General features: G+C 50.5%; 1 long non-coding RNA gene across 1 annotated transcript; it reads left to right on the forward strand.

Moving 5' to 3' along the window:
* The first annotated feature begins 14,954 nt into the window (after nucleotides 1-14,954).
* LOC147975713 (uncharacterized) lies at nucleotides 14,955-18,272 on the forward strand. Its single transcript, XR_015601029.1, has 2 exons — nucleotides 14,955-15,923; nucleotides 16,674-18,272. It is a non-coding gene; the product is annotated as an uncharacterized LOC147975713 (long non-coding RNA).
* Nucleotides 18,273-24,622: the final 6,350 nt, after the last annotated feature.

Here is a 24,622-nt window from a genome sequence, read left to right on the forward strand (position 1 = left end):
GCCCTGTCATCGGTATTATCACCGTTGTTCCGACGCTTGTGCCTATTGCGTCAGGGCTTGCCATTGCAATTTCTGGCTTCAGAGGTGGCAGGTTCGCTTGCATTGTTGCTGCTACGAGCTAGCAAACTATCTTCGCCCACGCAAAAGCGGGTCATAAGTGCCGTGAGGTCTGCCATGGACTTCGGGTTTTCTTGGCCAAGGAGTCAAGCGAGCCATTCATCACGAATGTTGTGCTTGAAGGCCGCTAGGGCTTCGTCATCCAGACAGTCGATGATCTGGTTCTGTTTAATTATGAACCTAGTCTAGAATTTCCTGGCCGAGTCTCCGGGCTGTTGAACTATGTGACTTAAGTCATCAGCGTCCAGAGGTTGGACATATGTACCCTAGAAGTTGTCGCGGAAGGCATCTTCCAGGTCCTCCCAGCTGCCAATGGAGTTTTCTGGCAGGTTGTTTAACTAATGTCGAGTTGGTCCCTTAAGTTTTAGCGGGAGGTATTTGATGGCATGAAGATCATCACCGCGGGCCATATGAATATGGAGGAGAAAGTCCTCAATCCATACTGTGGGATCCGTTGTTCCATCATATGATTCAATATTCATGGGTTTAGACCATTCTGGGAATTCATGTTCCATTACTTCGTCAGTGAAGCTAAGGGCGTGTGCGGCACCTCTATAGCGGGCCACATCGCGACGTAGCTCGGATGGGGTCCGTCTACGGTTTTCGGCCCGGGCGTGGTTATGGCTGTCATGCCCGGCTAGGTAGCCGTCCTCGCGTGTCAGAGCACGGCCCCGTGATCCGTAGATCGATCTGGTCTGGCCTGCTCTGTTTTCCAAATCCTACCACAGGTCGTAGGTATATTTCCGAGCTGTTGTGTCTCTACCTTTATAGCGAGGTAGTACGGGCTGGTATTCGGCTTGAGCTACCATTTTGTCATAGCCACGTGGTGGTCGGTCGGCTGCGTTACGCGCCGATGGTACGGGCACCAGCGCCTCGTCGTCGAATTGATGTAGCATCTTACGCTTCGGCTAACTCTTTGTTGGGCGCTCGAGGCCGTATTCCTCGACTGCCAGGACGTTAGTCCACCTGTTGTTGAGCAGATCTTGGTCAGCTTGGAGCTTTTGCTGCTTCTTTTTCAGGCTCCTTGCCATGGCTATTAGTCTGCACCTAAAGCGTTCCTGCTCACGGGCTTCCTCAAGCACGATAAAGTCTTCGTCGCCGAGGCTCACCTCCTCCTCGGAGAGTGGAAGATAATTGCTATCCTCCGAGTCATCATTTATAGCCTATTCCTCAGGGCTAATTTGCCCATCTTGCCGATCGTCCTGTGCGGAGGCTGGCTCGATGGGGTTTTCTTGGTCTTTGGCGTCGTCCGGAGTATTGATGTCTCCGGTGATGGTATTGCTGTCTTTTCCATGGCATGATTTAGAGTGGCGGCACTAACGTCAGTGGTTTGGTTGTATCTCAGGAGGTGTATTCGCAACTGGATTTTTCTCATTATTGTTGTTACCCTCTTTGGGTGTATCCACCATGTACACGTCATGCGAAGAGGTGGCCGTCCAGCGTCCGGTAAACGATGGGTTTTGGGCCTACTCTTCTCCGGCATCATCATCCATACCGTCGATGTCTTCGGAGCCATAATCGAGCATGTTCGTTAAGTCCTCGACAGTGGCTATGAAGTGGGTGGTGTGTGGGACGTAAAATTCCTCGCTCTCAGCCCCTAGTCTTGGCTAGGCGTAGTTCAGACGTTGCCCATCTGTAATGACGAGGGATCGCATTAAGTCCAGAGCCTCGCTTAAAGGTGAAGTTCGGACAGGGAGAAGGGAGTTCATGGAGTACGGAGGTGAGGAAACTCCTTGGCTGAGCTCACGCAATGCTGACTCCGAGGGATCGGGGTCAGTGTTCGGAGAAGAGTTCGGCTTCATAATGATTGCCGGTGATACTGCTTCCTCCGGCACTCCCGTACTCGGCTTAATAGCCGCAGAGAGTCCAACGGGCTCGGGAATCCCTTCTTCAGACCTGGAGAAGCGCTCTGGATTTAAGGCCAGAGCGGAGGTTGGGGTCGCGGACCCTTGGAAGATCAAGTCTCCTCAGATATCAACGACATAATCCAGATTTCGAAAACTAATCTGGTGACCTGCGGCATAGCTGTCGATCTGCTCTAGATGGCCAAGCGAGTTGGCCCGCAGTGCGAAGCCGCCGAACACAAAGATCTGGCCGGGAAGAAAGACCTCCCTCAGGGAAACATTGTTGTAGATGACTGATGGAGCCATCTAACCTTCTTGCGACGACATAGCGGAACTCTCAATGAAAGCACCAATGTCGGTGTCAAACCCGGCAGATCTCGGGCATGGGGAACCATACTGTGCGTCTAAGGAGTGATGGTAATAGGAGACAAGGGACACGATGTTTTACCCAGGTTTGGGCCCTCTTGATGGAGGTAATAATCTACGTCCTGCTTGATTGACTTTGATGAGTATAGGGGTTACAAGAGTTGATCTACCACAAGATCGTAATGGCTAAATCCTAATTGTCTAGCCTACATGATTATGATTACCTCTATGGACTAAACCCTCTGGTTTATATAGATAACGAAGGGGGCTAGGGTTCTACAGAGTCAGTTTACAGAGAAAGGAGCATTCATATCCGCATGCTAAGCTTACCTTCCATGCCAAGGAGAGTCCCATCCAGACACGGGAGGAAGTCTTCTATCTTTTATCTTCATGCCCCATTAGTCCGGCCCACGTCACATAGCCCGGATGACCAAGGACCCCTTAATTCAGTACTCCCTCACACGTCGAGACCGTTGGAGCACCGCAAAGCGAGAGGCGCGCCGCGCCGCACAACAAGAGCGGATCCATCGGCACTTGCTTGCTGTTGACACGGCATCGCAGCTGGGTACACGTTCGGTCAGTACCCCCATTCCTCGCCAGGAGTGGGCAGAGGCCCTCAACATCGTACTTGCACCAGAGGCCGGCCGTGCCGTACTCGCACCAGACGCCCGCCGCACCGTTCGCTTGGGTGCTACCGTTCGCCTTGTCCGTGGCCCGCTGGATGCCAATGCGCTAGTCCGTAGGCTCGACCACCTCCTTGGCTCAGGTGTCCACCTGGGTGCAGTAGAGGAACATGGCCGTCGCATCCTTGAGCTGGTGATCACGCTCCAGATGTACCGCGAGCATGTCGACCGCTTGGACGAACGCTTGCACGAGTTCAGGCAGAGCCAAGAGCTACCGTAGGCAAGGGCTGCTGGTCATGGTCTCACAGACACGTTTTATTTTTAGAAGTCGTTTCGATGTGGATAGTTATGTATTCATAGCAATCATAGTATTGCTTTGTTTATTGCTCTGTTTCAATGTGTGTACTCTGTTTTCCATTCTTATATGTTGTGTTTAAATTTGCGTATATACGCTTTCCAATCTGTATATGAGCATGATAACAACTAAATTTAAATTAGTATACAAAAATAGATAGAAAATGGAATTCAAAATATATATGTATTAAATGTTCATTAGTTCATCATAGAATATATATATATATAATATCGTCACATATACGCGATGATACTTAACTACTACTCCCTCCGTTCCAAATTACATGTCGGAGGTATGGAAGTATCTAGATGTATTTTAATTCTAGATATATCCATTTATGCATGTTAAACATAGAAAAATTTTGAAGGCCGTAAGAGGAAGCTATCTCCCGTTCGCCATCAAACTTGCATTGTTCCTTCTCAGAACCACGAACCTTCTAGTGAGTTGCTTCGGTTTGTGAGGGGTGTTTGTCCAAACTTTTGTCAAACATGCCAATCTTTTTACCACATCATCTTGGTGGCATGACATTAAATCAAGCGAGGTTTCATGTTTTTCTCATCATTTTTTAATGTTTTGGAATTAAAATGCCATGGCACTCCATGCTTGTGTGCCCATGCCTTGAGACCAATATGTTTGAAAATTCCTTCTAATTTACTGCACATGGAATTAATTCGCACACAAGTACACAAAAATATGCTTTTTCAAAATGTTATGATTAGGCGTTGCATGTAGATGTATTTCAAATTTGACTTACGGTCAATAAATGGTTAGAAAATCACTTAAATTTCTTTAAAAGGTGAAATGACCCTAGAAATTTTACTAATTTTCACAAGACAGTCGTATTAGTGCACATTAAACATAGAAAAAAAAAATTGAAGGCCGTAAGAGGAAGCTATCTCCCGTTCGTCATCAAAGATGCATTGTTCCCTCTCGAAACCATGAACCTTCTAGTGAGTTGCTTCAGTTTGTGAGGGGTGTGTGTCCAAACTTTCGTCAAACATGCCAATTTTTTTACCACATCATCTTGGTGGCATGACATTAAATCAAGCAAGGTTTCATGTTTTTCTGATGATTTTTTTAATTTTTTGGAATTAAAATGCCATGGCACTCCATGCATGTGTGCCCATGCCTTGAGACCAATATGTTTGAAAATTCCTTCTAATTTACTGCACATGGAATTAACTCCTACACAAGTACACAAAAATATGATTTTTCAAACCGCTATGGTTAGGCGTTGCATGTAGATGTAGTTCAAATTTGAATTACAGTCATTAAATGGCTAGAAAATCACTTAAATGTCTTTAAAAGGTCAAATGACCCCTGAAATTTTCCAAAACATGAAAGTTGTATTAGTGCACGTTCTTCATCAAAGATGCATTGTTCCCTCTCGAAAACATGACAGTTGTCATCAAACATGCATTGTTCCCTCTCGGAACCACGAGCCTTCTAGTGAGTTGCTCCGATTTGTGAGGGGTGTGTGTCCAAACTTTCGTCAAACATGCCAAATTTTTTTACACATCATCTTGGTGGCATGACATCACATCAACCAAGGTTTCATGTGTTTTTGATTTTTATTTTTATTTTTTTTGGAATTAATATGCCATGTCACTCCATGCTTAATTAATTGTGTCATAGCCTTGATACCAATATGTTTGAAAATTCCTTCCAATTTACTGCACATGGGATTAAATCGCACACAACTACACAAAAAATGAGCTTCCGAACCGTGATGGTTAGTTGTTGCATGTACATGTAGTTCAAATTTCAATTACGGTCATTAAATGGCTAGAAAATCACTTAAATGTTTTAAAAGGTGAAATGACCCCTGAAATTTTCCAAATTTTGACATGACAGTTGTATTAGTACTACAAAATTTCTCGTACATTTGAAACACCATCCATTGCCACTGTACTCCAAATTCGTCTTTCACAGCTAATAAGAATATCTACAACATCGCACATAGTTGTTTTCTTGGAACCGTTTGCGATGAAAATATTTGGGTCTATTTAAGTCTCCCTCCTTAAGCTTCACTGGCTCGTCTGCTCCAATGCCTGCAACCCCCGAATCCACTAATCCTGACCCCCATTCCCGCACCCCCTTCTTGCAAAGATGACGCCATGGAAATGCTTCGTGAAGGCCAGTACGATGCCCCCCCGAGCGCCGCCGCATGCGCCAAGAGCACGGCCGCCTACTCCGAGTGTGCCGCCGCATCTGCATTGAGCGCGACCACTTCCACCGAGAGGGCATCTGCGACCGCCGACAGGGCAGTGGCAGCAGCCGAGACGGCGGCAGCTGCTGCTGTGACGGCGGCTGCAAACGCCGATAGTGCTCAAGCTGCCGTCCGTGCCCTGATGTTGCCCTGGCCCGGGTCCAGACCATCCACGCCAAGATCGAGGATGCACAGGCCAAGATATTCCAGGCCACCTCGGACTCTAGAATGCAACCCATGTCTGAAAAGGAGGCGGTGGCCCTGGAGCACCTGCTTCCTCATGAGGTCGCCGAGCGGGAGCTAGAGATGTAGGAGGCGGCGGAGATCGAGGAGCGCCGGGAGGCCGAGGTGCGGGTGGCCGAGGTCGAGGTGGAGAAGAGTCTGTCCATCGAGGAATCGGCAGTGGAGTACCAATGCGAGATATAGCGGAGCCACTACTACGAGTACTACAACCTTCAGGGCAGCACCGAGGACGAGGACGCGGTCGACTTCAGAAGTGGGGGCGCGGAGTCCACGAACGGCGGCATGTCTCCAGGACAAGTCATCGACGTCTCATCTCACACCGGCGATGCATAGCCGGCACGGCGACGGATTTGTTAAAATTATGCGTACTTAGGCTTTGTTTTTAATGTTGGTCTTTTGTTAGAGCAATGTTTTTGTCAACTGGCTTTGTTTAATTACTAAAATTTCTTGATTCAGTAAGTGTGGTATGTCTGCTGTACGCTCTTTTGTGTGCCCAAATTAGCAAGCGATGTTAAATTATGCAATGACGTAGCCGGGGAAATTTCCAGCAAAATTTGAATTATCAAACTCATCCCATGCGCGTAAAGCAGAAGAATCGTTTGCGATGCAAACAATCGTTCAAAGTGAATGGTCCGGCAGCACCGAGCGCAAAGTTTCCCTCCACATTTCCAAAATTTTGGCCTACCGCCAAAATATCTACCCCAGCCCCCTTCCCCCCTTCCCCACCCCCTTTTCTGCCCAACCACAAGTCACATTTCCCCTATTTCCTCATTCCTTCTGTGCTAAGCTATAGTCGCTTCCTCGCTCTTGCCGTCTCACATCCTACAGCTGGGGTCGCCATGGTCTTCTTCAAAGACCTTTCCAGCGGTTCCTCCTCTGGCGACTACTCCTTCACCACCCGGGTATGCCTCTCTTCTCTCTCTCTCGGGCTATGACTTGGAATGAAGGATTTTTACTCGGCGGTCAATTTGAGTCATTTCTTCTTCTCATAGCTCCCTAAGACATCAGTGGCAACGAATGGAGCAGGATGGCTGAAGATCTATCTTCTCATGGTGACCATCAATCTCATGCGTGAATCTAGTTGCGTTTGATTCTGTGGACAGTGGGAGGAAGTTTCTGGCATGTGCAAAGAAGGTTAGACCCTCTTTTGTTGTTACAAATCATTTGTTAGATGTGATTCAGACAATGTCACAGTCCCAACCCATTCATAGCACACCTTCAACCAAACGCATCCTAAGACAGTGTCACAGTTTGTACCTAGTATCTAAAATTGTTGCCATCTCATCAGCGGTGCCATTAGAAAATTATTTGGCACCGCTTCAGTAGTTTATGCAGCCACCTTTGGTCCACACATCCGAGCAACCAAGCAGTAAAATACTAAATCTTTATGGCATGATGGAACTGGGCATCGGAGCAACTACGTGCTCCGGAGTCCGGGTCTCTAATTTTTTTCCACTGCATTGACTCGCCAGTGCTGGGCATCGGTGCGAGATGTAGCAACAGTTGTCTTTACCCCAGTTTTGGCATACATAGTGGACGTCCTTAGTGCTATTAGTTCTATGTTACTAAATTTGTGCATGTAGACACCTGTTAGTATCGATTTGCTGTCATCCCAACACTGTCACTATGTTGTTGCAGTTATATTTACTTTCCTCATAAAATTTTCAATTTGTTATTTATCATGCTGTTGCAAGTTTCGTCATTGTAGTTAATTATAGCTTCTGATGTTCCAGAATTTGGTTGTTGTCTCAGTAGCAATTATTTCATTTGCACATTGAACTTTTTGAGAAGATATGTCATAATTAACATGTTTCTTCAGTTTTTTAAAATAAGCATTGGTGATCTTCTATGTTTCTATAAACCCATTTCCCCTGCAATTGTTACTGATCTAATTTTTAAATATTATAGGATGAACGGAAGTGTTCTTACTTGGAGTGAGTTGAACAAGAGTGGCCACAGTCTTTGAAGATGTGCCTAACGAAGCTTTGGAGCATGTATGAGGAAGAGAACACACGTGGGCTTTGAGAAAGTGTTGTCAACGCTGCAGCATATTTCAAGATGTGGGATAAAAAGTTGAAGGTGGAGATTGAGCTCAGATTTTTTAAATCAAACTTTGCTAAGATGGTGTTGGCAAAGGAGGAGGCACTTTTCCAGTTGACCCGTGCAAAACAGGTTCTTACTGAACTGAAAGCAGAGGTGGATAAGACGAGCCTAGATGATCTCGATTAGGAAAGTGAATATATTGTTCTTATGAAGTTGAACTGGCTATATGTTGTACCGTGCTGCTTTCATGTAGCTACCGTACTGTGATGTTATAATATATTTATGTGCCTGATATGAAATTGGCAAACAGCTATTCGATATGAAATGTGAATTTATGTAATACTGGAATTATTAATTGTAAACTAATAAACCTGCTAAATCTATCATCGACCTTTGCAAACGGTTCTAGCAGAAAAAGCGCTTGCGATGGATAGCCCAATGCCACACAGTTTTCTTCATCAAATTGTGTGTGATATAGTTGATAAAAGCAAACAGCTAACCATGCCATACCGTGTGTGATAGTTACACCTTTCACACACGATCCTACACATAAAACCATGCGGGATATACATATCAACGGAAACGTTTTCCCTGGATTGACTGTGTGGGATGTACATAAGAACGGAAACGTATTCCTTGGATTGACTATGTGTGATATACATACCTATGGAAATGTTTTTCTGGGATTCACCGTGTGGGATGTACATACCTACGGAAATGATTTTCTGGGATTACCGTGTGGAGTGTACATACCTACGGAAATGATTGGGTTTCGATGCCTCACCCGATCGCACACGGCCCCAGCCTGGGTCCCAGGAGGGCCTATCCCCGACGATTTCTGGGTCACGTGCGAAGGACACCCTATTGCACACACTCACTTGGCGATGGTTCCAAATGAATCTACAACGATTACTATCTCATCGCGGTATTCAACATAACGATTGCCATCAATACAAAAGGCAGAAACGGCAGAGGCTGGCACATGTTGGCTGCGGCAGATTTGTACCCCTCCACGTTCGAAGACGCCGTGTGCTATGTAGGCCGCATCTTCACGGTGACAAGCCAGGGGACTTGTTTCATATGGTTTCCATCCTTTGTTATGGGAGATTACAAACGGAATGCACAAACCATCATTTGCATCCCTAACAGTACTCATTATTTTACAGGGACCAGTAATACCCTGATTAAAGTAAGATCACCAATCCTGGATGTGGATTTGCATCCGTGATTCGGTCTGACCATGAACCATGTAGCTGATTTGGCATACTGGAATCAACTATCTTAGTAGTCGTTACCTACGGTACCACTGATGTGCAACATGGTCACACGATCTACCACAATCGGACTGTCACCATCTACCCAGGTATTCCATTTTCTCAGTGTTGTGTGTTACAGTAGTAGTACATGTTAGTTATTTTATTTTCTTGACTGGGACATGTTTACTGTACTAGTACTACAATTTAGTATTAGACTTTTTAACCCTCTCGCCTTCTCTTTCATTGTAGTACAGTAAGGAGTAATCCTACTTACTAGTACTAGTACTTTTTACCTTGGAGGACGCGTATAGCTAGCTAGGCCCTCAAAGACTTGAACCCACTAGATCCCACCATTTTTGTTTTTCCATGTCTTACTATCTCATTCTTGTAGCCATGAGTGGCTATATATAATAAGATGGTTATTTTACTTCCTCTATACTGGAGTAGTACTACTTGCTGCACAATTTACTGACCGCCATATTTGAGCACAACATTATCATGCATGGACCTTGACCATGTACGTCACCATGTGTCCAGATCTGAGATGTCGCGTGAACCAGATGAACGGCACCGAGTTCGACCCCCGTGATGGTATCTGGGTGCGGAGGAACACTCTTGGAGAGTACTCGCTTTTCATTGAGGGATAACTACCACATTATGAAGCAGATGGCACCTTCAATGCACGACACCGAAGGCCTGCCATTCATGAAGCATGGTCGTGTCTTCAGTGTGCACCGCTAGATGAATGACATGCTAGGACACACTATCCCTGATTTATGCCGCTTCAGCTTGGATGAGTCTCCATCATGTGGAACCGGACTAGAAAGCTGTGGCAATGATTCCCATTGCCCATCACTATGGTGTTGGATTCGGGGTTCCATAGACCCTTGAGAGGTTCGAACATTGGGGTGCGTGCGAAGAACTCGTCCTCCCCAACCTGCCTACTCGCTGATCCTACGTCCTAGATCAATGGATCCAACGAACAAGAGACACAGTAGTTTACCTAGGTTTGGGCCACCTTGCGGTGTAAAACCCTACTCCTGCTTTGTGGTGGATTTGCCACGAGGGGCTGAGGATGAACTAGTACAATGGATGAACAGCCTTAGGAGGTAAGGTGTTCCTCGGCTCGATGAGCTGGTGAGGTGGTCAGGGTGGAATGGATGCATCCCCCCTATGGTGGTGGCTAGGTCCTATTTATAGTGGCCTTGGTCCTCTTCCCAAATGTAGGCGGGAAGGGATCCCACAATGGCCAAATTCAAAGGGAGACAACTAGTACACGTTATCCTGACAAAAGTAGTCTTCGCCTGCAAAAGCTCCTAGTCGTGACACCGCGGTGGGCTCCATGATGACTTGTGTCCTGCCATCCTGGCGGTCTTGGTCTGGTTGCACTGAAACGGAAACCTTTGCTTGATTCCTCGGGATTCCGCGCCTGTTCTTGCCTCCTTAGCACGAAAGAGGATACTGGTACACTGCGCCCGCTGGCGCCCGCCTGGCCTTGGTCGTCATTGCTCATGTCATATGAACCTCGTGAGGTGCACCTTGCAATGATATCTTCGCTCCTCGGGAGCCGGCCTGGTGAGGCTGCCCCCTAGGGGGCTTGGCGTCGTCCGCCTCACGAGGCTTGGCCCCTCGCGAGGGTCTTGAGCTGTGATGCTGAAGCTAGGCCATACCGGGCCGCTGGCAGAGCCATGCTGTGGGCCGCATGCAGGCAAGTCTGGGTACCCCCGTTCCTAGAACGCCGACAGTAGCCCCCGGGCCCAAGGCACGCTCAAACCTGGCTTCGAGGTGAAGCCAAAGGGTATGTGCAGAGCGCCGTGGGCCTTAACCGCTTGCGGCCTTCGTCGACGCGTGGAAATTGATGGGACGTGGGCGCCTCCACTTCCCCATGCTGCCTCAGCAACCATTCGACTTGACGAGACTCAGCTGGATACAGAGAAACCATTATTGCGCGGGATTATGGAGGCCGGCGGTTGGTCTCCCTTTGGCTATAAATAAGTAGAGGGGCAGAGCCCCCCTTTGCTCATCTTCGTCTTCTCGCAGTCCACTTTTTCTTCTTCTTCTTTCTTGTCCCTCTGTCTTGCTGTAGCTCCCATGGCGCCGATCAGGAGGTTCTCTGGGGCGGAAAAGGGAAAGGCCCCTCGGGAGGAGCTTGAACTCTTTCTGCCGAAGAAAAGGTTCAGCCGCCCTCGCGATGCCGGGGAGAGGCACGAGGTGACGCGACCTTGGTACGAGCGGCCACCGCCTGGCTTCCCTCTCCCTCTGTACACCGGCGTGCAGGGCTCCGAAGAGGGCGGAAGCACCCAGCGCCACGTCGGCCACGGCCACGGTGGCCAGGCCGAGGCTGTGCGGCTGGCCAGCCCGCGAACCAACACCGAGGGCTCCTCGCGTAAGTTCGTGATATGTGCTCCCATGCCGCCGCGCACTTGGATCCGATTCCTGCAGTTCTTCGCTGAGGAGATGCCGTCGAGGGGGCCGCTCGAGTTGTGGCTGCAGCACGCCGAGTGCTGCAGCCTGACCACGGGGGCAGAGGGCGAGGCCGTCCCTCCAGGCGACATCTTCATGACTCGAGGATGGGGTGAGGTTGCCCGCGCCTACAGCGAGGACGTGGCCCTCGCCATCCACTTCGAGTATGATGGCGCCTCCACGTTGTTCTTCAAGATCTTCGACGAGGAAGGCCGACGGCTGGAGTGCTGCCCCGGAGGATGCACCCCGCGCGGAGGGGCCACGGGAGTTGTTCCTGCCCCCGGCCTCACAGACAGCTCCTCCAGTGGCAATGACGACTCCTAGGAATCTAGCGACTCTCCCAGGCCCATCGAGTCCCCGGAGTCCAGCGACGACAGCTACGTGCCCCCGAGCTCTCGCCGTGCACGGAGCGCGGCAGCGGCATCCGCTCGGTGTTTGCCATGATCTGGATGGTGTTGTCGTCGGCCTCACGTGGCCCACTGTTAATGATGGCATCAACGGTGATGCCCGTAGCTAGGGTTCCTTGGAGTTCTTCTTCTTTTGTTCCCTGCGAGGAATCAAGACAAACCCCACAGGGGCATGTAAAAAATCTTGTAATGTTATTGCTTTGAAGTTTATCATTCCCAGTATGAGTTTGTGATTTTGTGTCTCGCTCTGGCATTGCTCCTCCTTTTCGTTCTCGTGGTAGCTTCGCACTCTACGCCAGCAGGTCCCAGTCCACAGGCAGGCTTCAGCCGTCACTGGTATGCTAGGTCACGATGTCGTGGTCAAGGAGCGGCCTGAGGTCCGGTAAGAGCTCCTGAGGTGCGATGCTCGGGAGGTCCCCTTTGGCGTGCAAGCTACTTCCTGGAGGCCAAAAAGGAAAATGGCGATGCTGGAGCGAGATTGTGAGAGTCGAAATTCCGGACTGTGGTTTATACTGATATGTGTAGATCATTTATCTCTTCGGGCCAATGGTGATTCCCTTGCGCAGCGCTTGGCTAGGCCTTAGTGGTGATGCTTTCAAGTAGGGCTCATGCCGGCCTCCCCTTCCCTCGCCCATCTGAGTGATCTACGTCCTTGGGTCCCGACCCTCGAGCAAGGCTCAGCCGCCGTTGGTATGCCAGGCACTATGCCATGGTCAAGGGCAGGGGGTGAGGGCTGGAGAGTCAGTAGGAGCTCATGAGGCACAGTGCTCAAGAGCCCCCCTTTAACGTGCAAGCGAATTGCGTAAAAAAGGGGACAGACGACGGAGCTACCTGTAGCTAAGCTCCAGGGATTCCTACGGGTTAGTCCAAGGGGGAGCATAGCTCATTAGTGCGCTTGCTGTCCTATCGCTGATCTTTCTGCAAGAAGATGAAGGCACTGAGGATTTGGTGAGGTGACGTGCGCGGGGCGGGCTGCGAGCCAGAGCTCGATCCCTCAGATTTGTCAGCATTGCAGGGACGGACCTGAGCACAAGCGTCGTGCCAGCATGTCTAGCCCCCGTTGTGGAATGAGCAAGAGGCCGGTCAGTGGCGCGGGAGGCCGCGATGGGCTATAATACATCAGGCAAGCAGGTGATAGTCATAAAATAACTCATGGAGGGAGCTAAACCAGTTCAAAATAGATGCAAAGAATGATACATGCCACAGGGACTGACCCACGCGGCAAGGGGATGGTGCAGCCCAAGGGGCGCTCCTAGCTAAATGACCACAAGATGCAAGTATGATACTTGTCGAAGGGACAGACCCATGCGACCTGGGGATAATGCAGCCCGAGGGGCGCACCCAACTGAATAAACCAGAAAATGTCACCTGGCACCGTTGCTGAAGAGGTGTTGATGTAGATGAAGACGCGTGCTGAAGAAGTCGCTCCTCACGAGCCACCTGGGTCCTGAGCCTCAGGGGGCTCCGGAGGCCTAGGATTCTTGCGAAGAATAGTCGCCATTTCCGCTAGGACCGCATGGTTCCTGGTGTCCTGAGCCGCCATGACGCTTCACAGGTGGCACTGGAGCACAACAGCCAAGTTCGACAAGCCAAAAGGCATGCAAACCTAGATGCGAGGGGGGGCCTCGCACTGGCCGATACGGGACGGCCAGTAGAGCCGCTGAGAGGCGACCCTGTTGAGGCCTGGGATGTTGACACAGACGCGCAGCTCACTGTCATCGTCAGGACAAGGAGCCGCGCCAGGTGGTGGGCAGCGACCGTGTGACGCCCCAAGACCGGCGCTTCAGATGCCTTCCATGTATTCCGAGTTTCGCCGGGTGTTTTGTTTTTGTCTGTTGCCTGCATCATTGCTTATTTTGCATTGCATCATGTCATCATGCCTTTATTATTGCAACCGTTTCAAAACTCTTTTAAATAAATCGTATGGATCTCCGATCCATTTAAATCGAGGGAAGGGTGACTTCTCTTTATAACATACCCTCCCAATATTAGGGAGCTATATTAAATATTCCATTTTCGGAATCACCCATAAACACACTTGCATATTCCCCATGCCTTTTCTAGTTCAAGCTTGACGTCAAAACCTTGCCAAAAATTCTCTTCCCATTTACCGAGGTTCCTCCAAAAATCAGAACATTTTTGGACTCTTCAATACCTTGAACTCACTCAAACCATTTGAATTAAATTCAAATGGATTTGAATTTAGATCTCTCAATCTTGGCCTTCTCTATTTTCGCGGAGCAAACACATTTTTGTGAGTCCGGGAGAACTGTCCGCGTGCCCAACTCCTTCCCCTAACCTCCCTTTCTTTTCTTTCTTATCTATGTACTGTTTTTTTTCTTTTGAGAAGAGAGGTTAAGAGAGGGAGCCCAGCCTTGCCTCTTGGGCCTCCTGTAGCCGCAGGCCACTTAGGCCCGAGGCCCACTCCCTCCCGAACCCTAGCCTCATCCCCTGTTCGATCCCTTTCTCTCTCTCGTTTCCTCCTCCCGCCGCCTCACGCTTCGCACCAGGGAGAGAGCAGCGCTGCTTCTCGATCCCCATCTCACTCTCTCCCTCTCGATCCTGAGCGCCTCCCGCAGCAGCCCTCGCACCCGCGCCTGGCCCGAGCGCCTCTCCTCTCATGCGCCTCGTCCCCGGCGTCGTCCAGCCACACCGCGCCCCAAGTGCCCCGCCTCCCACCTCCTGCAGCCATGCCCGAACCTCCGTGGCGCGCCGCCCCATGCTCCGCCATCGGTCGCCTCAACCTCCAGGTCCGGCGACACCCCGGGGTCCGCGCCGATGTCCAGCTTCGTCCCCGACCTGGCTTCCTCCTCGACCTCGTTTCGCTACAGCGCCCGCGCGCTCCTCCTCGTGACCCGCCGCCCCGGCGAACCACACCGCCGACGACCTCCTCGGCAGGCCCCTTTGCCGCGCCCCTCCTCCTTCCTCCCTTTCTCTGGACCCTCAATCTTCCTCTGTTCGTCTGTCACAGGACCCCGCCATGGATGGCCGGCCCTGGCAAGCTTCGCCTTGCCGCCGTTCTGCACTCGTTCTAGCCGGGAGTCGAACGGATTCGGCTTCCCGCGTCCGTCCCCGACCTATTCTCTGGCAAGGTCCGCTCCGCCACCATCGTCTAGGGCCACCTCCTGCCCGGATTCGTCCAGCCCGTCGCCTCCTGCGAGCTGCAGCTGCTCTGCTTCCTCCATGATGCCTGCCTCTGCAACAGCGCAGATGCAAGCGCCTCATCAGTTGACTACGTGGTCAACTCATCTAAGCGGGTCGCCCTTCTCTGCCTCGTCACGTGGGTCGCGCCCACTGCGCAGCTCGATAGGCCACCGAATCCACGGATGCAAGGCTGCCTTCGGAGATCCCTTTTCCCCAACTTCGTCCACCTCCAAACGAGTCGGAGATCCATCGATGCCTCTCCTTGTTGGAACCTAACAAGTACCACTGGTTACGCCAAGTTCGACTATGCGGGTTCGCCAAGTACTCCACCGGCAAGACCGACGCCACTTCATACCAAAACGACAAGTTCCTCTCCGAACCGTGTATGCCTACCATCACAAGAATGGGACCAGAAAGTCCGAAGACCCGAAGTACCACGACACCGATGACATGAACATCTACGAAATGTGTACGACTACACGGCGTTGCGCCAAGTACCTCGATGGCCGGAGCCCTTGGATCTTTCAAGCTCGTCTACGTACCGAGAACAACTACCGTCTCTGATGAACCGTGTAATGGAACCGTCAAGTGCGACTATGACCCGTGTACGACTACGCGGAACTCCTCGGACGCCAAGTTGAATGATGCATCAAGTTCCTCGCCGTGACCCCGAACATCTACGGAAACTCGTGCTACGATAAACATGTACCACTACCGTCGTCGAGATCGCGAGAACCTCTACCGTCGACCCTAAAGCATGCGAGAACGACTACTTCCACTACGAACGTTCCGAGAACGTCTACTTCCCCTACACCGCATCGAACTCGTTCTGCCGGAAACGCATGCTTCGAAGGTATAACCCCGAGATGACCGCCCGTGGACCGAATGCTTGCGATGTATGAGTTGAACCGTATGTTGCTCCTTGTCCGAGTTGTTCTTTGCGAGTTCCTCGTTGCCATGCCATCCACCCGTGGGAACCCGGCAACCGGGATCACCCCATCATCTTGCATGACACACTCACTCCCACTTCCTTTTGCACCGGTATCCCTGTGAGCTACCGGAACCGATATGTTGTCGTGGCATCATTTTCGGATTCTTCACCGTGGCACCCTTTCTTTCCACCACGATGACAACATGCCCCATATATTATAACATGCCAACATTTTCATAAATTTTGCATAAAACTTGCTCATGTCATTCGCATCATGATAATAACATCGAAAATGTTTAAAATTGTTGTTGCACCAAATTGCTAAATGCATATGGGGATTTACCGGATTCGTTGTTTGTTATATCCGGCCCCATTTAAATTGCTTAGCTTGTGTAGTTTACTTTTGCTTCACCCTTGCCATGTTAACCAACATTTAATATTGTTGAGTACCTAACCGAGAGTGAACTAAATAATGGATTGTGGTGTTTGTCAATATGCATCCCGATGCATATTGAGCTCCACTTAACTTGTAGTGTTGTTTGAGCACTTTGCCATGCCATGCATATTTAAAACCGGACATGCACCATACTTGATTGTGCATCATGCCATGTTTATGTGGTGGTTGTTTACTATGTTGTTTGCTTTCTTTCTGGTGTTGCTTCTTCGGGTTAGTTCCGATAACGTCGCGTTTGTGAGGATCTGTTCGTCTACATCCGTTTATCTTCTTCATGGACTCGTTCTTCTTCCTTGCGGGATTTCAGGCAAGATTACCATACCCTCGAAATCACTTCTATCTTTGCTTGCTAGTTGCTCGCTCTTTTGCTTTGCCTATGCTGCGATACCTACCACTTGCTTATCATGCCTCCCATATTGTTAAGCCAAGCCTCTAACCCACCTTGTCCTAGCAAACCGTTGTTTGGCTATGTTACCGCTTTGCTCAGCCCCTCTTATAGCATTGTTAGTTGCAGGTGAAGATTGGAGTTTGTTCCTTGTTGGAACATGGATATTTTGTTGGGATATCACAATATCTCTTATTTAATTAATGCATCTATATACTTGGTAAAGGGTGGAAGGCTCGGCCTTATGCCTGGTGTTTTGTTCCACTCTTGCCGCCCTAGTTTCCGTCATATCGGTGTTATGTTCCCAGATTTTGCGTTCCTTACACGGTTGGGTTATAATGGGAACCCCTTGACAGTTCGCGTTGAAAAAAACTCCTCCAGCAAGGCCCAAACTTGGATTTACCATTTGCCACCTAGCCTTTTTCCCTTGGGTTTGGCTAGCCCAAGGGTCATCTTAATTTTGAACCCCCGGACCAATGCTTGTCTAAGTGTTGGTCCAAACTAGAGCCCCTTGCAGCGCCACCTCAGGGAAACTCGAGGGCTGATTTTAGTTGTACGGATTGCTTATCCGGTGTTGCCCTGAGAACGAGATATGTGCAGCTCCTATCGGGATGTCGGGGCATCGGGTGGTCTTGCTGGACTTGTTTTACCATTGTCAAGGATGTCTTGTAAACGGGATGCCGAGCCTGATCGGATTGTCTTGGGAGAAGGAATATCCTTCGTTGACCGTGAGAGCTTGTGATGGGCTAAGTTGGGACACCCCTGCAGGGATTTGAACTTTTGAAAGCTGTGCCCGCGGTTATGGGCAGATGGGAATTTGTTAATGTCCGGTTGTAGAAAACCTGAAGTTGATCTTAATTAAAATACATCAACCGCGTGTGTAACCGTGATGGTCTCTTCTCGGCGGAGTCTGGGAAGCGAACACGGTGTTGGAGTTATGCTTGACGTAGGTTGTTCTAGGATCACTTCTTGATCATAGTTTCTTGATCGTGCTTTGCCTTCTCTTCTCGCTCTCTTTTGCGTATATGTTAGCCATCATATTTTCTAGTCGCTTGCTGCAGCTCCACCTCATACCTTTTACCTTACCCATAAGCTTAAATAGTCTTGATCGCGAGGGTGTGAGATTGCCGAGTCCCCGTGACTCACAGATACTTCCAAAACCAGTTTGCAGGTGCCGATGATATCGTGCAAGTGACGCAACCAAGCTCAAGAAGGAGCTCGATGAAGTTCGTGTTCGTTATGTTGTTCCGTTTCCAGTTGATCAGTAGTGGAGCCTAGTTGGGACGATCGGGAATCTGTGTAGCCTTTGGGGTAGTCTTCTTTTATTTTGGTTCCGTAGTCGGACCTTGATTGTATCTGGTTGATGTAATGCTTTATTCTTGTATTGTGTGAAGTGGCGATTGTAAGCCAACTATGTATCTCTTTTCCCTTATGTATTACATGGGTTGTGTGAAGATTACCTCACTTGCGACATTGCTTACAATGCGGTTATGCCTCTAAGTCGTGCTTCGACACGTGGGAGATATAGCCTCATCGTGGGCGTTACAGATCGCCACGCATGGCTCTTGCCTCCTGAAGCTCCTCGGTTGCCTTGGTGATGAACTCCTAAGCACCTGCCATTGCGATCCTTGTGCCCTCGTGGGGGAAACGCGCACTGAAGCACGCCTCCATGTGGTGCCCGAGCGCCTCCCTCGTGACATTGGCTGGGTCAGAGGCGCTCCAGAAGTGAGCCCCCGAGCCTAGCCTGAGGGGGGCGTCAGGCACGCCTTCCTATGTGAGGGAGGGAGGCGCCCCATCCGTGGGCGCAGGTCCTGAGGTCGTGCCCCTGGACGCCATGCTCCCCTGAGGTTCCTGGTAGAGCAGTTGCTTCTTCTTCTTGGGGACAGCCTCAAGAAGGTAGAGGGCGCCTTCGTCGTCGGGGTTCTCGACTGCCGCAGCGTGGTACGCATGCTCGAGGGAGCACATCGTGTCCTTTTCCTCGCAATTGATCGTGATGATGTCGCGGTTTCCTGGCATCTTGGGGATATTGTAGCCATGATGAGTCACTGCCATGAACTTGGCCAGGGCTGGATACCCAAGGATGGCATTGTATGGAAAGCAGATGTGGGCGGCATCAAAGTCGATAAGCTCTGTGTGGTAGTTGTCATGCTGGCCGATGGTGACAGGGAGGGTGGTTCTGCCCCTCTCTGGGTGGTGGAGCCATTCGTCACTCCTGAGAAAGGCTTGGTGGGTTGCAGCTGGTCATAGGGCACCTGCAGGCGCTCGAACGTCTCAACGGAAAGAACTTGAGCCCCGCATCACCATCGATGAGAGTCTTGGTGACGATGATGTTGCTGATGATGGGAGAAAAGAGCATCGGGAGGACACCAGTCGTTGCTGCACAGTTGAGCTGGTCGCCCGAGTTGAAGGTGATGGTGCACCTGGACCACCTGAGCGGTGGCGTGGCCTCGAGCCTGGTGAGAGCCGCATTCACTTCTTGGGAAAACTGCTTGAAGATGCGATGAGAGGTTGGGGCCTAAGCACCGCCCAGGATGCAGGCGATGGCGCGAGGCTCCTGGAAGCCCACAACCCCCTCATCCTGGTGGTGGTCGTCGTTCCTTCTTGGCGCTAGCGGCAGCGGAGGGAGGCCAGCATTGCCTTGAGGACGATCCTCATGAGGCTGGTCCCTCTAGGTGCCCTCGCGAGGCTGGTCCTGCCAGCACTCCTCACAAGGTTGATCACGCCACTCCTGGCGGGGGCCGCGGTCGTCCCAGCGTCCTCCAGTTCGGCCTCCTCCATGGTCGTAGCCCCGGTCGCCGCGCTTGGGCCAGCCTCGTCGCGGATGGCCCTGAGCTCCTAATAGTCGTTGGTGTTGTGGATGTGCACGTTGTGGAAGAGGCAGAATGGGTGGCTGCTCTTGGATGACTCTGGGTGGTCACAGCCGCGCTTCATCTCAGGTTCATCCGCGAGCAGGGCCGTCCCCTTGCACTACACGTCCTTGGCCTTGGCTTTCTTGTCCTTCGGGTTAGTCTCTGTGAGCTCGAGGAGGGAGATGCGTCCTTCCTCAACTCTAACGCACTTGATTGCCATGTTGAACATCTCCAGAGCCGTGCACAGGTCCTCATGTATGGCGAGTTCTGCCCTCATCTTGACGTCATAGAAACCATCAGTGAATGCGAAGATGATGGCCTCGTCCGACACCTTGGGGATCTTGAGAAGAACGTGGTTGAAGCGCTAGATGTACTTCTGTAGGGTCTCTCCTGGCTGCTGCTTGATGCGCCGCAGGTCATCCGCGGTAGGAGGGTGGTCGCGAGTGCCTTGGAAGTTGGCGACGAAATGCTCGCGCATCTCGCCCAGGAGGAGATCGATCCCAGGGGAAAGTTCAGGAGCGAAGAACGTGCCCCATCCTTGAGGGCCTTGGGAAACCAGTTCGCCATAACCTTCTCGTCGCCGTTGGCCACCTCAATGCTTAGCTTGTAGAGCTACATGAACTCAGCGGGGTTGGGGGTGCCGTCGTAGCGTGGAGGAAGGTCGGGCTTGAACTTCCCTGGCCAGACGACGCTGCGAGCTCTGGAGTGAAGTGGTGGCAGCCCGGGGTAGTCATGGGTGCTCATCGTGGGGGTGGAGCCTGGTCTTGGGGCTCGCGCGCCACCAGGGCAGGTAGCATGCGGTTTTGACATGGTGGTGCTAGGACCACACGCGCCTCTGCTTGCAGCCGCTGGACCACCCGGCAACTTTCTTCTTCCCGCGCGGGCGTCCTGTGTGGTGGGTCACGCCTTGGGGCCTCGCGCCTTGGCTCGATGATGGCATCTTTACGAGGAGGTGGAGGAGGCGCTCCGTGGGCTACATCACCCGCAGCAGGCGGCTGGCGAGGCAGCGGGAGAGATGGTGCGGGAGAGCCTCCAGCGATGCTGACAAGCTCGGCGATGCGGTCTAGCCAGTCTTCATAGAAGTCATCGATAGGGCGGTAGCGCAGGAGCTTGCGCGCCATGAGTAGCGTAGCCTGCGCGTCCACCGTCCCGCGACGAGCGTGAGATGACGAACCGGCTGGAGTCAGTGACGGGGTGGCTGTGCTTCCATCACACCGCATGGAGGGGTGCAATGATGAAGCTTGCTGCTCGTGCCTCGCCCGGCTGGTGGTGGAAGGCAATGAAGAACGACGGGGAGGCCCTCCGGTGGGCGGCGTCTGGGCGACGCGAGCGGCGAGGGCAGCCCAACGCTCAGCACGGGCTCGACGGTCGTCAGCCATATAGGCAGTGGAGCAGCGGTGAGTCGATCGGCAGAAGAGAGGTTTCGACGCACCCCTACCTAGCACGCCAAATGTCGGATTCGGCATTGTGTAGTCCCTTGAGAGTTTTGAAAACTAGGGTGCGTGCGTAGAACTCGTCCTCGCCAACCTGCCTGCTCGCTGATCCTACAGCCTAGCTCAACGGACCCAACGGACAAGAGACACAGCAGTTTACCCAGGTTCAGGCCACCTTGCAGTGTAAAACCCTACTCCTGCTTTGTGGTGGATTGGCCTTGAGGGGCTGAGGATGAACTATTACAATGGATGAACAGCCTCAGGAGGTGAGGTGTTCTTCGGCTCGATGAGCTGGTGAAGTGGTCAGGGTGGACTGGATTCGTCCCCCCTATGGTGGTGGCTAGGTCCTATTTATAGTGGCCTTTGTCCTCTTCCCAAATGTATGTAGGAAGGGATCCCACAACGTCCAAATTCAAAGGGAAACAACTAGTACACGTTATCCTGATAAAAGTAGTCTTCGCCTGCAAAAGCTCCTGGTCGTCCTGCCGTCCTGGCAGTCTTGGTCTTGTTGCACCGAAATGGAAACCTTTGCTTGATTCCTCCGGACTCCGTGCCTGCGCTTGCCTCCTTAGCACCAAATAGGAAACTGGTACACTGCACCCGCTGGTGCCCACCTGGCTTTGGTCATCATGGCTCATGTCATATGAACCTCGCAAGTGCACCTTGCATTGATATCTCCGCTCCTCGGGAGCCAGCCTGGTGAGGCTGCCCCCCAGGGAAGTCTTGGCGTCGTCCGCCTTGCGAGGCTTGGCGCCTCGCGATGGTCTTGAGCTGTCGATGCTAAAGCTGGGCCTTACCGGGCCACTGGCAGGGCCACGCCGTGGGCCGCAGGCAGGCAAGTCTGGGTACCCCCGTTCCCAGAACGCCGACATATGGATCATGCCATCTATGAAGAACACCTGGGACTAGAACCTGGAGGACGACATGGAGCCCATCTATAACATGTAAGTGGAGTATGGTAAATTGTGAATGGTAGCGCTGTAAATATATGTAGAGTAGTCGTGCACAAATTTATCACACGAAGTGGAGATGAACTTGTGTGGCATACTAGCATTTGTCCATTAGAATTTGTTACAAGTTAATGTGTTATGTGTACGTGCAACATGTGTGGCTATTGCACGGGCTCCAACACGCATTGTGAGAAAAAAATGTGGCACATCTTTGGCTATAGGTGACGTGGCGGCATCATACAGTAGCGATCATTCACTATCATTGTAGTACTAGGATGACAACTCCTATAAACATTGCGCGTGGCTCTTCACCTCTTCGGGAGGTTCAACAATTCGTACTCCTGTGAACCATGCACTTGGCTCTTCGCCTCTTTGGAAGGTCCAACAATGATGATACTACAGTACAATATGCTTCTGGTAGTCTGACACCAAATGAACTGTTGCACGACCACCGCGAGGGTGAGGGTGAGGGAGAGGGAGAGAGCGCTGTAGTCAAAACCCTCTCCTTGTCCTGCGACCCACCGTGCACGTGGGCGAGGGAGCGGGCATAGGTGTACATAGTAAGCAAGCTTCTCCTCGTCCCGTGAGCCACCGTGCATGGGCTGGGGAGAGGGTGTAGTAAGCAAGCTTCTCCTTGTTCGATGAGTTGACGAGACACATCAAAGTAGTACTAGTCCATACTGCATCTTTTCCGGTTAATATGGCTTAATTTGAAATGAGAAAAATACACTGTGTTCAATGTATGTAACAATACGCTCAATATGGTCACTATATAGTTTTGCTGTGATTATACGCTCACTAGCTCACCGTAGAGCACCGTATTGCACCCTGCTGACCAACCACATAGTCTACGTGGCACTTTGTTCACTGGTTAAATTGACACCTGGTTTCTGGGTCCCACCTGTTAGTTGGCAGAGCAAAGAAATCAGTTCAACAAAACTTTACGTAGGCACGAAGGGAGTCCAACCCTTGCACGCGAACCACCCTGGCTGTGTATGCTAGTGCATGCATGTGTACTCTCTCGGTCTGTGAAAAACTATAAATCTAGCATGAAATTTTTCCAACTAAGATTGTACATCTACACTTCCAATGCACTTAGCCTTTAATCTAATCGGCATTGATTGACTAATGCATCAGCTTGTGCTCTAGCTATAGGCTGCATGTCTATCCTTAGTTACAGCATGGAACAACCTTCATTTAGTCTTATTCTCTCAATGGTCGCATGCACACATAAGTCTACAATACTTTTCGGCATTAATTATGTCATGAAGTTCCGGTTCCTCTTGATCAATGTCTAAATCTCTATATGTACAGTCTTTCACAGACGGAGGGAGTAGGTTGAGCACTTGAGCGTGAGCATGTGTGTTGCGTCGTGTGCTGTGTGCCGCATGGATGCGTGAGTGTTGTGTGCGCGCATGTGTACGTGTGAGTGTTGCATGCATGCATGAGGCTTTTCCTTCCTCCCATTGACATGTTCATATTTCAAGCTTCATTAAAATGTTGCATGCAAGAATTAAGAGAAAACTCACCAATGCTTGTAGGTCCTTTGTTCCTCATGCATGCATTCCAATTAATACGTTCTTAAACACGAAAACGAGCCCATTGTTGAGTACTTTTGGAAAAAAATCTTCGGGCACTCATCATTTACTACTACCTTGGTTGATGATTTTTTATTGACCTCTATATAAACATCCATCCTGGTTTATTGGCCTGCTTCGTACTAAGTGTAAAATTTTGACCATAAATTTAACAAACAAAGTGTCAATGCATGTCATAATAAACTATACCATTAAAAACTAGTTTGAAATACGAATACAGTGATATGATTTTCGGTGACATGCATTAAATTTTTAATAGTTAAATAGATGGTCATAATTTGACACAAAATACTAGTAGCACTCCAACATAATTGGCTCCGGGTGCCTTGGCCAATGTTTCTTGTTGTTGGACATGATGAGAGTAGAGGCATAGGGATACTGTCATTAGGAAGTCTTGGCGATCCATTATTCCCCATCTTGGTGAGAGAGAACTATTCAACTAGTCTTCACAGTGAAGTGATAATACACGCTGCAACAGATGGGACACCTAATTAATAACCTGAGATAGCCTGTTGGTGTTAGTAAATCAGCCTTACACTGTACTGCCATCATGTTTGCCAGTGGAGCATGCTTCCGCAAATATGCCTACGCATCTCTCTCTTCCATTAACTGACATATGGGCCCTCTTGAGGTAGACCCACATGTCATCGGCTTAAATATTTACACTCCGAACGATGGTATATCCTGGTAGTAGTACTAGTAGAATTGATATTGAATGCATTTTCTTGCCCGTCTTTCCATCTTCTTCCTCCTCTCTTCCCCAACATTGGACGCACACCATTTGACCCCACTCACTGCCCGCCTACTCGCGCCATCTTCCCTGGTAGCTTGCTCATACCATATCCCCCTCGCTCACTGCTAGTCCACACATGCCATCTTCTTCGCTCGCTCGCCCGCTCGAATCCACTTCCCCACTCGCTCATAGGCACCGAAAACCCCAATCACTCAGCGC

The sequence above is a fragment of the Triticum urartu genome, chromosome 4A (assembly GCF_056163025.1).
Source record: "Triticum urartu cultivar PI428250 chromosome 4A, HENAU_Tu73, whole genome shotgun sequence".
Lineage (NCBI taxonomy): Eukaryota > Viridiplantae > Streptophyta > Magnoliopsida > Poales > Poaceae > Triticum > Triticum urartu.